The 13,124-nt window shown below is 45.8% G+C and overlaps 1 protein-coding gene across 2 annotated transcripts in view; it reads left to right on the top strand.

The window, feature by feature from the left end:
- The first annotated feature begins 4,244 nt into the window (after positions 1-4,244).
- The window catches only part of Casr (calcium-sensing receptor), a 75,242-nt gene continuing 66,362 nt past the window's right edge, over positions 4,245-13,124 (top strand). Inside the window, exon 1 of one of the 2 annotated variants that reach the window (XM_063270272.1) lies at positions 4,245-6,354. The gene's annotated coding sequence lies outside the window, so the exon portion shown is untranslated. Of the gene's footprint in view, positions 6,355-6,460; positions 6,793-13,124 lie in introns of those variants that run through there. The other variant, NM_016996.2, reaches the window with a different exon arrangement.

Consider the following 13,124-nt stretch of genomic DNA (forward strand, 5'->3'; position numbering starts at 1 on the left):
CATTAGACTCTTTGAGAAATTTGTGTTTTGCTAATAAGAAGAATGACCTCAGAACGTTTCTAGATAAGAAGCTTCTAAAAAACAAATCATTATTAGGGTAATTTTATCACCATAAATTGGAAGTAAGGAATTTACCACGTCAAAAGGTATGGGAGTTTTGAATCTTTGATGTATATTAATAAATGAGTTTCTACTGCTATGGGCAGGAGTAGGAACCCCATTTTTCTGCCCAAGGAAAGTTCTCTATTAAAAAGACTCACAGAAATATGTTCCAATGGTTGAAGTATTTTAGACATTCTTAAAGGTCAAATTATTAAATCAAAAAATATGCAAATGTAGGCTTTGGGATGATTACGTCACCGTGGCAGTTACTCTTGATTGTCAACTTGATAAGATCAAGAGTTACCCGGGAGAAGAACCTCGAGCATGCCCGTGGGGGATGATCTTGGCCAAGGGAATCCAAGATGTTCCCAGAGAAGAGTAAACTAAGAAAAGTTGGTACACTAGATTTCTTTTTTTTTTTTTTTTCCAGAGCTGAGGACCGAACCCAGGGCCTTGTGCTTGCTAGGCAAGCACTCTACCACTGAGCTAAATCCCCAACTCCTTGGTACACTAGATTTCAAGATCCACTATAAAGCCATAAAAAAAGAGAAGAGTGTGATATTGTTGTTTAAAAAAAAACAAAACCAGGCAATAGACCAATGAAAAACAATAGAAAACCTGTGGATATGGGTGTTTCATAGCAGAGGTGACACAGAACAGCAAAAGGACAGCATCCTCTGTAACTGGCACTGAGTCCATTGGATGTTCATTTGAGGAAAACAAATGAAAGTTGCCCCTACAAAACTCAATTCCAGGTGTATCTTAAAGGCAAAGCAACAGGTTCCTGGTGTATAATAGAAGAGAAAATATTCCTGACATGTGAAGGCAAAGGTTTCTTTAAGCAGAAAAACAGAGAGAGTATCAAGGGAAAGACAGATAAATTGAGCTACAGTAAAAATGGTAACTTCTGCTCATGAGAGAATACCAAGAGTGTGCCCAGGTCTGAGGGTGTTGGGCCCAAGGCATGAAGACAATGTTTGAGTCTGAGGCTAACCTACTGAGGGGGGACCTTGTGGTCTAAGAGAGGCTACTGGTACCATTGCCTTTCGGGTAAAATGAGCAAAATGGCAAAGCTTTTTGTGGAAAAATTTAGGGTCTGATTACAGTAAGTTCCAACATTCTTGAGGCCTGAGCTCTCAAAGATGAACAAAGATGACATCTAATTTAACTATTCACTGGGTGATTCAGGAAATAAAGGAAGGGCCATTACTGCCTTAAAAAGATCTTGGGAAGCCAAATCCAGGAATGATTTTAATGACCAAGACTGAGGTATTGCAAGGTGACAGCAAGGAATTAAAAATCCCATTAATGAAGAATTTACTGATTCGGGACTACAGGCTCTCTGAGGCAAAATCTTGTTCGTGGTTAGGAAAGTCCTTTAACCTGATTGTAGCCAGACCAGCTAAGACTGGCCTACCTGGCAAGTCAGGTAATGGAGATTAGTAGGGATACATATGAGAATTGAACCACTTTGTCCTTTTTAAAAAATCATAGTCCAGCCATTTTGTTGTGTTTTGTTCTGTTACTACCAAGTCCTCTATGCTGTACTTTCCTGCTGGGTGTTAAAGACCATGTAGGTGGCCAAAATCTAACCTTATAGTCTTTACTGTTAAGGTCAGTTGAGACACACGTTAGGGAGACTTACAGACTTGGGAGGCCCAAGCCCATGGTGCCTTTGGGTTTTCCTTTACCAGTTGAGCCATCTGTGGGGATGGGTCAGTATCTTGCAAATTCGTGGCTTCCTTTGCAGAGCTGAGGGCATTTTCCTCTTTGAAGAATGCACACTGGTTAGATGGTGGCTTCTTAGGTTGCATAGCCTCTCTAATCAAGAGAATGGGGGGGCAGGTGGACTTCAGGATCCATTTAGAAGTCCCATCATCCTCTGGGACCTGGGTACACTGGGATAGAGGATAAAATATTGACTGTTTCTTACCTTTATACTCATTGGCACTGGCCTCCAAGTAGGCTTGTGGAGCAACCAGGAAGTCAGTTATGCCAGTCTTAAGGAAGAAATAACAAACCTGGTATATGAGGAGTGTGTGTGTGTGTGTGTGTGTGTGTGTGTGTGTGTGTGTGTGCGTGTTCATGTATGAGTGTGCCAAGGTCTGTGGGGAGTCAGAGACAACTTCTGGTGTTGGCCCACATCCTCCACCTTGGTTGAGATGGGGTCTCTTGCTTTTCCACCTCACACAACCAGGTTGACTGACCTACCGGCTTCTGGGAATTCTCCTGTCTCACATCCTATCTCGCAGTAGGAGCACTGGGGTTCCAGACGTGTGCAACTACGCTTAGTTTTACGTGGGTTCCAGAGATTTAAACTCAGATTGTCATGCTTGTTGTGCCAAGCAACTTTGCCCACTGAGTCACCTCCACAGTCTGACTCTGGAAAGATGTTTCTAACCCAGAGAGTTTCCTGACAGCTGGGCACACTTCCCCTGGATGCGGCTAAGCCTGCCAGGGGAAGGCAGCTGCAAGCCCTTCCATGGGGTTGTGAAAATGTTCTGTCCATTCGCCCGCCAAATAAGCTCTTTCGGGGCCAAATTTTGGCAGCTGGTAGCTGTGTTTAGCAAAAATAAAGTCTATTTCTCTTTTGCCCTCATACAATAATCCACAAAGAAAATTTCTCTGACCCCCAAAGGTGCCAAGATCTCTCTCCTCATTGAGCAAACATTCTTTGGCAGATTCTAGCTGGGTGTCCTCTAACTCGATGAGGTTCTGATACTGTTCTAGTTCGCTTTCTTTTGTGATAAAACCCTGACAAAAAAGCAGCTTGAGGAGGAAAGAGTTAATTTGGCTTAAAAGTTACCACTATCACTGAGGGAAATTGAGGCAGGAACTGAAGCAAGGTTATGGAGAAACACCATTTACTGGTTCTCTGCTTTCTCATCAAGGCCCTTAGAATCCGCTCATTTCATTTAACTTGCCAGAGCAGCTCATGAACTCAAAGAAGAATTAGGTTTACCAGTGTGTAACAAAGGCCTTACAGATTCCAGACAAAGAGATACATGGGTACGCTGTGGGAGGTGTGTGGGTGAACTGTGGGAGAAGGACCACTTTATTACCATGTCCTTTCTAGGTACACAGCCTCTTCCATTGAGGAACCTTTACCCAGAGGACCTCTGAAACCCTGACCTTTCAGCTTTCCACGGAGACCTCATTACATAGCAGGATTGCTAACGGACTGGGTGGGGACCAGCAAGTCCTGTCCAGATTCTTAAGACGTATTTTCAGATGCAAGAAGTTAGAAAGTTTCCTTGTAGTCAACTAAAGCTAGGAAAATATTAGAAATTTTTTATGACCTGCCTTGAGGAGGGAGTTACAAGCCAGAAATTGTGGTTGCAAAGTAAAATGTATCATGAGTAAGAGCCCAGGTGATGTTCGGGCTGCCCTAAGCATCAAAGCAAACAGAACCAGTGGGCAATTGCAGTGTACCTCCTGGGTTTTCAAACCAGTCAGCTGCACCAGAAATGTCTTATACCTGTTTAGAGTGTTGAGAATCCTGTGTACCTTTTTTATTTTATAAATCGCACAGAGGGATTCAAAGGATTAAAGGAACAGCAGAGGCAGCTGCCTTGGAGACAACAGAAGCCTCCTAAAGTGTAGCCTGAAGACCAGAGACATGGATATGTGGAAGGAAGGAGACTCCGGTCCTGGGTGTCCCATGAGGTGGCTGTAAATAGGGATGAACCAGAACAAGTATAATTGGGGGCTAAATGATTGGAATACAACCAAGCACCCTAAGCTTTCTAAATCCTATCAAGTGTTTCTTTCCAAACAGTTACCTCGGGAACCAACTGCAGGCACTCTGTTAACTATGCAGTGGTCATTGTGCTACCACAGCTGCTGGCACTAAGGTTTCTGGGAACTTTCGGTCCAGCTTTGTCCTCAGTGGGAGCTAACCTAAGGCACTCTAAAGTCTGTCTTTCTGTTGCCAAGACTCAGATCCTCCTGGCTGTCAGGAACTTAAATCCTCTACCTATCATGTAAATTCTCCCCACAGAGCATTATAGGCATCCGAACTCTCTGCTTCAGCTCTTCTGCAGTAAAGAGTATGTGGTACAGCCAGGCAGTGGTGGTGCGTCCCTTTGATCCCAGCATCTCAGGAGACAGAGGCAGATGGGTCTCTGTGAGTTCGAGGCCAGCCTGGTCTACAGAGTGAGTTAAATTCCAGGACAGCCAGGGAAACTCTGTCTCAGAAAAACAAAACAAAGAAACAAACAAACAAACAAACAAAAAACTGGAGAGAGAGAGAGAGAGAGAGAATCTGCAGAACACACATATGTGCACAGCAGCCCTTCAGCATCTACCCAGCAAGAAAATCCCATTCATCACAGCCACTCCAGTCATGGCTTCTGTATACCGGGCTTAGTGGAATGTAGGACAGTGTTTTCCAAATTTCAGGTATCGGTGGTCTTTCCATCGGTCATTTCAAGGACTCCCTTCTCCTGCTTACGTAAATTTAGCCCAACATTAACCACGTCATAGATAATGGGAGATTGAAGAAAGAGTGATGATATTAAATTCTACTTAGGAACTGTTGCCCAGCTCTGAGGGAGAGTCAGGCTCTGTTGTTAAAACAAAAGATTAGCAAAGGTTAGGGAGACGCAAAGATTAAATAGCACAAAAATCATCCTTCCTCCTTGACCTAGTCCACAGGAACAGGAGAATTAGAAAAGACGCAGCTTCTTCAACTGGTAAGCCACTGTTCTTAGCACCACTGTCCGTACTCAAAACCAAGCCCTGTGGAAGATGCTTATTTATGCGCACTGGCCACGCCCTGCCCACCTCAACTCTATAGCTTCCCAGCTGTTCCATCCCCGGTACAGACATCTCCACATGCTCCAGTCTCATCCGTAAATTGGGAATAGCAAATGCTCCTGGGAGTGACACTTGAAGTCCAAATCCTAATTCAAACATCATAAAGAGTATTAGTACAACCTGATTGAGAACCTGATTGAGGACTCTCTCTCTCTCTCTCTCTCTCTCTCTCTCTCTCTCTCTCTCTCTCGGCTGCTAGGTTGAATTGTGCTGTCTGGCCCAAGCAACCATATTATTGAGATTCGCTGGGTGATTTCTCCCTTTATGTCTGGTAAACACTATCTCATATCAAGCATCATGGGCCTCTGACTCTTACAATCTTCCTTCCCCATCCTTCATGATTTCCCATGAGCCTTCGGTGCAGTGCTTGTGTTGCTGATGCGTCAGTTGGCGGTAGGGTGTCCCACAGTCCCTTGTTTTTCTGTATCTTGTAACAAATTGTCTCTATCTGTTGAAAAAAAAAAGAAACCTGCCTTTTTAAAGAAGAACTACATTTATCTGTAGAAACATGGCAGCCATGAGTTCTCCTCTCAAGTCTATGACTTCTCTAAACACAAGTAGTTAGGCTTACAGTACCAGGCGTGGATTCATCCCTATTGAGGGAGTCTTAAGTTTACTTAGACAATTGGTGTTTATCCCCATGATAAATGTACCCTTATTGCACCACTGTGGATGCCTTGCTGAAACACTCATTGTTGCGGTTCATAGGAATAAACACAATCTGTTCTAAGAAAACTGGGAGGCACTGAAGTTTCCATGTCTGCGTTATAACGGCGTAGTATACCATTAAGCCACACTACCTTAACTTCTTTAACCTTTTTCCTATTGGTAGGTTTGGTGTTATTTGCTTCTTGCTTTTATCTTGGTGTGTGTGTGTGTGTGTGTGTGTGTGTGTGTGTGTGTGTGTGTGTGTGTGTGTTGGCTATCAAATTGCTTACACAAAGGAATTAGTAGGCTTTAAGGCTGAAAAGCAAATGTTGGGCTTCTACCAAATAAATTGATTTTCCACTTCACTCAAGTATCATGATGAGTGGCAGGTGCTGTGCCAGAGCCCGAGAACAACTATGAGCCAAGCTGGGCTCTCCTGCCTTCAAGAAACACACCCTGATGCTGGGGCATGGCTTACCAGATCTCTGGGACAGTGGAGGGAGGGAGCTGTTTGTGCACAGACCGCAGACACAACGCTGGAGTCCAGCAGAACGCCTGAGAGTGTTTATTATACTGTGAGTTCTGGATCTTCATTAGGAAAAAAGTGCCCCATCCTCTGGCACGGTTGCCTTGTGATCCCCTTTTCATCTCCAGGGAGGAGCGGGAAGTGTGAGTGTATGGGGAGGTATCCTCCCGACCAACAGCAGGAGCAGGAGCGGGAGCCTGGGAATGGCTAGAGCCTCATCGCAGGCAGGAGGACTCCAGCGCTGGACCTTTGTCTCCCAGGTACCAAACCCGACCCGGCAGGTGGCCTGGGGGAGGGACGTCGCGCCCGCAGCGCCCGGCTCCGAAGCGCACAGCTCAAAGGCTGACCTGAGAGATCTAGGGAGCCCGGGACTCTCCAGGCCGGCTCAGGCACCGGACTGTAGGTGTATTTGGAGGGATTTGGAGGCTGGAGACCCCAGGAAGCACGCAGGCGGGAGCAGGCAAGGGGCGGAGCCCCGGGCCCGGCCAAGGTGGCCGTCAGAGGGTCTGCGGGGAGGCAGTAGCTTGACCCAAGGCGACCAGGGAACTTCAGACGGTAGCACGCCACTCAAACAAATTAACTTGACATCGCAAGCTGGGCGGGCTGGTACGACATCCTGACTTCAGCATCCAGCTGTTCCTGGGCAGACAGAGGGCCAACAGGTGTTCCTGTGGAAGAAGCCAGGACAAGGACTCCAGGTAGGGCTTGGGGACACCAGAAGGGCGGGCACAATGAACCCTAGTAGAAGTAGCAAGAGGGGGCAGAGGTCTGGGGGCAGGGAGCAGTAGCAGCTCAGACCTGGGATTCCTGAATATTGGCTTCAGGGACAGCGGGGTCGGATGCTTACGAGGATGAATAGAGTTCACGCTAAAACAAGGCTGTGGGATGTGTCTTGTGCCTGTGACACAGTCAAAGAGAACATTTCCCAGTGTGAAGGAGAAAGGTAGATGATTTCTGGAGCGTGGTGTGTGTGTGTGTGTGTGTGTGTGTGTGTGTGTGTGTGTGTGTTACCAGCTGCCTGCCTACCCAAGGTGCTTGCCTCAGTGGCACCAAATTAGGGTGTGTGGTTACCAGCCTCCATATTCCTTGAAGGTTAAAAAAAAAGTACGTTGATGGAGTTATTGTTTCGACATTGTAGTTTTCAGTCGATGATATGCACTTTAAACTAGGAAACGACACCAATGCATGTCTGGAGACCAGCTTCATTTCTAACACGAGTTTACTCATTGTGCTAGCTCTCTTCTGTCCTGATTCTTTCACCTCCCACCTTCCTGCTCAAGGAACATACCAGAAAAGTATGATGTCCCCCTCACTCTCCTCATTACCCGCCTCGCTCCATCTCTAGTATTCTTCCTCAGAATACTGGGGCAAAGGGAGCCAGCTCAGGGGAAGACTGAAGGCCTTGCCTTCCAGAGACTGGCAAAGAGGCATGTTGGGGTAGCGCCCCTGACAAGTTCCCACCTGTTCTCGGGGATGTCTCAGCACAGTAAAGTGATGCAGTACACTGTTGAGGGAGGATGAGGAGGGCTGTCTCCCCAAACTCTCTGCCACCCCAGAATTCATTCCCTCTCCCATCTGAACTCCAGGTCCCCAAAGTGGCATGCTTGGGGTTTTCCCCCTAGAGGACCTGGAAAAGTGAGTTTTAAATTGGCCCTGTGATAGGCAGAGGGAAGAGAAGACACAAAGGAAGACATGGAGGAGATCGGAAAACAGTGAGGGAGCAGCAGACCAACATCTTTGAGAGGAGAGGAATCCTAGGCCAGGCCCTGTCATTCAGGAGCTGACCCTGAGTTCTTCTTAGGGAAGACACATGTGGTGTTCATGCCGACAACTCACGTCACTCACTCTTTTCCAGGATCAACAAATCAAACCATGTTTGTAGGTCAAGACCGAGCAATTGGTCGTGTTTTTCATTGAATGAGAGGTTCTTTAGAAGCTGTATGAACTGTTTAGAGTAACCTCAATCTACATATACCAGTGTCCCTTATTTTCTTCATTTTTCCTTCATATGCTGCCATTCTGAACTGGATCCTGCCAAGTTCAGGCACCAGCTGCTCCCTCTTCTGCAGATCTAAGGATGATATTGTAACTAGAGAATGAATCGGGATGGGTGCAAGTGCGGGTGGGTTGATGCGTATGACTTATAAACAGAGGAATGGTTGGATAAAATGTGAAAAACATCAGTATTCACTTAACGTGTTTGTAGAGCCTAGCTACACACGAGTTCCTGGGAACAAGATGGTAAATAAGACAAGGTTCCCCCTTCCCTGTGCTTACAGATGCTTGGGGGAGGGCAGCTGTCAGTAAAATGATTATCGACTATGTGATTGCAAGCTAAAATAAACCTTCTAAGGGAAAGACACTAAGTCCTCCACGGGTGTACATAGATGAGACTGTGAGACCGGGAAAGTCTTTCTCAAACAGTCCACTGCTAGGGTTCTAGGCTAATCAGGATGTTAAAGAAATCTGATTTTTGAGGTGAGGTCAGACTGTTTCAGTTAGGAATAGTATTTGGCTGCTGGTCACCTAACAGACCTGGTGCTACGGAGGGCCCCTTGACGTGTGCCCACGTGCAGTTGGTGTTACTGGCTTGAGGGGAAAGAGTGTCTTGTCATCATAGGCTGGGTGTGTTGTCCATTGGCCGTGGTTTTCCATTGCTATAATTCTTGCTTTTAAATTAAATGTCCAGATTAACTTAATTCCTATGATTTCATTTTATTGTGTACCATAAAATGTATACTGCGGTATAAATGTGAATCATCCACTTTCCCTCTGAGAAGGTAAATACGGAGATAAGGCTCACGCTGCCTATGTGGTGACAGTTCAGTGCTATCACTGAACAGCGTCCCAGGTAAAATAGCTGTGGCAGGTGGACTGCAAAGATTGCCCCTCTATCCCTGGCTGCTGCTCTCATTGGAAGGATGTGTCTCCTCTACACACACACACACACACACACACACACACACACACACACACAGGAAACTAATTCCTAGCCTTGTACACTCAAAGCTCCAACTCTGTCCTGAGCCACAAGCCCAGCTTGTATTGTTCAGAAGAGAGCGGTATTTAAAGATTTAGTGTTTTAGATACTATAAATTTTCATAATTGGCTTCTTAGTACGGACAGGTATATTATATCGACAATTGCAGTGATGCTGTAAAATGAATAAAAATCTCACAACATAAGGTCACAGCACAGAGCCTCTAGAAAACAATGTGCTTCACATTCATCCAGCACAAACTTTCATTCATTGAGCATTGCTTGCAGTAAACTTTCTATGTGCATGGAACTCTGCTAACCATTGTGGGTAAGATGGATTAGAAAGCCACAGTCCCAGCATTTAAGGAGCCCATCCCTCCTCTCAGGGATAGAACTTAGGTACACAGAGAGTATTTTGTTTGCCAGGTGGAGGTATCATGAGCAGACACAAGGGAAGAGAGTGGTCAGTTCTCCCGACCAAGGAAGAAGGTTCAGTTCATAAAGAGTCACCACTTGAGTTGAATCTTGAAGAATGAGGTACGCAACCAATTAAAGAAAGAGGAGAGAGTGTTAGAGGGGTGAGAGTTTTTCAGGAAAACAGCGTTGTTAACAAAACCTGAGGTCTGCAATATCGTGTTAAATTCTTGGATTTGTAAGTAGTTCTAAGTGAGGTACAAAGAATAAGGGGTACTTACATAGGGATTTAGATGATTTCATTTAAAGATATCAAAACCACTCTGATTATGATGACCGTGTCCCAAACTATGGGGGCCGTGGCAGTGTCACTGAAAAAGAAGTAGTCAAATCCTTCTTCCACACAGATTGAGACAAAGCACTCAGCGACTTGTTACGCAGGGGAGCTGAGGGAGAGGGAGTGGAGACAGGATGACCCCTACTCTGCTCTGCCATCCAAGTCATTGTACCTTAAACAATGGGAATGTAGACACCAGCCAGGACCAGGAAACAGGAATCTGGGCAGAGCTTATATGCAGAGAACTCCTTGACTGTGCCCTCCAAAACTGTCCTTCTAACTCAGAAGACCTGGCAACTCCTATGCCAATGGATAATACAGTATCAAGGGGCTAGAGAGATGGCTCGGTAGTTAAGAACGCTTGCTGCTCTTGCAGAGGACCAGAATTCCATTCCTGGCATTCAAATGGAGGCTCACAACTGCCTTCCAGGGCATCCAGTGCTCTCTCCTGTCCCCTGAGGACATGCACATGATACATATACAGACACTCATACATATACAGAAAGTGAAAGTGAATCTTAAATAATTCTAGCTCCTGAGGCACCAGACATGCACACACACACACACACACACACACACACACACACACACACACTGACAGTGAATCTTAAATAAAATAAGATCAAGAAGCCTACTGATCCCCAATAAATATAATCTCCTGCCCTCTCCCACCCCTGGCTTTAGCTCAGGTGAGTGAATATTGAGTTTTCCCACTGCTCATTGCCATGAAGCACAGATAGCCCTGTCATGCCTGGACTGTTCTCACACTTACACACCAATCTGATGGACTTTTCTTCTCCCCTTTGACTTTTCTTATTTTTTTTAACTAATTTTTTTATCTTAATGAGACAGGGTCTCTTTACATAACTCTAATTATCCTGGAACTCACTGTTCAGACCAGGCTGGCCCCAGACTCCCTGAGCTGAGCTGTAACTACTTCTGCCTCCTGAGTACTGGGATTAAAGGTGTGCTCCACGACACCCAGTCCCACCCCCCACTCTTTAAGTGACTCCACAATCTAACAAGCACTGACTGAGACACTGACAGGAACTCATGAAACCAGTGAGAAGCTGGGTGTGGCACTCACATCTGTAATCCCAGCACTTGGGAAGCTGCAACAAAAGGATTGTCACGTGTCAGAAGCCAGCTTGGGCTTCAGTGAAAGATGACAGACAGACAAACAGACAGACAGACAGACAGACAGATGATAAATAGGTAGATGATAGATAGATGGATGGATGGATAGATAGATGGATGGATGGATAGAGAGAGAGATAGAGAGATAGATAGATAGATAGATAGATAGATAGATAGATAGATAGATAGATTATAGACAGATGGACAGACAGACAGATGTGTTGTTGGATTGAGTTGCTCAAACAGCTGTATTACTGCTTGAGTCACAGAAATGAGTAAACATTGCAACCAGGCAGAGCAGACTGAGGGAAAAGGTCAAATGGAAATAAGAAAAAACAGCCAGGCCCTGCTATGGATGGTCCTAGGATAAAAGCAGACTTTCCAGGCTGGAGGTGGGGCTCAGTAGTAGAGCTCTCGCTTATCATGTATGGGGTGCTAGGTTCTACTCCCAGTGTAGCACCACTCCCCACAAAATCTTTCTTATTGGATGTAATGGATCACGAGTTCAAGGCCAGCCTGGTCTGTGTAGTGACATGCTTTTACTTGTTAAAATATTGACCTAACTGACCCTGTTAGTATTGGTGACAGATCCCTTTGGTATCTGAAATGCCAGGATAATGTCTTCAGGCTGGATACATGGTTCTATAAATTCTTAAAAATATGTATTTTGGTATGTGTGTGTATGTGTGTGTGCACGTGCCCGTGTACATGAGGGGGTGGATGGGAGAGAGGGAGGGAGGGAGGGATGGAACACGAGAGAGAGAGAGAGAGAGAGAGAGAGAGAGAGAGAGAGAGTGAGAGAGAGAGAGGTTGGTCATATGTGTGTCCCAGCACATGGGGTTCGATCTCAGCTTCTGCATAGCTATAGCAGGGTCTGTCTCAGATGCTGCTTTCTCTGCTTCAGGTCAGCTGTTCTGCTAACTTAAGGCAATTCCTTTGCTTCTGCTTCTGACTCCCATCTTACTATAGAAACGCTGGAGTAAAGGAAGTACCCCCACTACAACACCCAGTTTTGAAGTGCATTCTGGGATGGAAGTTGGGTCCTCAGGTTTATGCTGTAAGCGCTTTCACCATGAAGTGGTCTTCCTGGCCCTGGGCCTGTAGTAAGCTATATATACAGAAAGGGCTCAGAGCCACGCCGGTGACTAAGTGCTTTCGCCTCATTCATGACTTTCCTTTCATTAAAAAAAGCAGAAAAAGTGAAGGTTTCTTAAGTTAAATAACCTGAATTAATTTTCTCTTACGAGTCTCAAATCTACCATTGATTTCCCCCAGACCTCCCCATCCCCCGCCCACACACACACACCCTCCCTGAACCTGGGTAGAAACCTGTTTTCTTCCAGTGTTTATCAGGGATGATGGAAGCAAAGGTAATCCGATGCCTGCGGAGAGGAGACTAATTTTAGCTACTCTTCTGTCAACACGTCTTTCACTCGTTAAGCAAAATCGCCACCAAAGAGGAAAATAAAGTCATTTGACTTCTTGCTTCCATGTTGCCTGCTGGTAACTCTTGTCGCGACCCACGTTCCCAGTACTTTTTGTGTTCCTCACACAAAAAGAAAAAGCACTCAGGTGCAAGGGGACCTAGTGCTCCACCCCCGTGTCGCGGTGACCTTTTTGTCCTTAGGAGAGCATTCGGTTTTCCTCTTCTTACCGCATTCTGGTGGATGGAAGGATTTTGACTCATCACATGGTCTTCCCTATCTGTAGCATAAGCTCTTAGCTTAGTTCATCTTTTCTGTGTGTCAGACGCAGAGTTGGCGCTGGCTGCGCAGAGGCAGAGACTCACGACTCTGGAAAAGCAAGGGCAGGGGAAGGAAGCCCTGTTCTGTGGTCCAGAGACACAGCATTGGACTCCCCCAACCCGGAATCCACAAAACTGAGATTTCTTCCCAATCAGTATCTGGGATTGGGGCTGCTTATGCCCCAAACCACTGCCGGGGAAGCCCTTTGGTGCCGTTTGTGGATGAGAGAAAAAGTAAGGACAAGCAGACCAGGTGATTTTTTTCTATAATCCTAAAAGTCACTTGTATTCCAAAACTCTTCTGTTCCATGCAACCAGCCAGTTTTCACCGCCCTCTTTTAAAAGGCTGTGTCCTACAGCAGGTAAAAAACCTGGACTCTGGAACTAGACTGCCTGGGCTCCTAGCCAAGCGTCACAGT

The sequence above is a fragment of the Rattus norvegicus genome, chromosome 11, assembly GCF_036323735.1.
Source record: "Rattus norvegicus strain BN/NHsdMcwi chromosome 11, GRCr8, whole genome shotgun sequence".
NCBI lineage: Eukaryota > Metazoa > Chordata > Mammalia > Rodentia > Muridae > Rattus > Rattus norvegicus.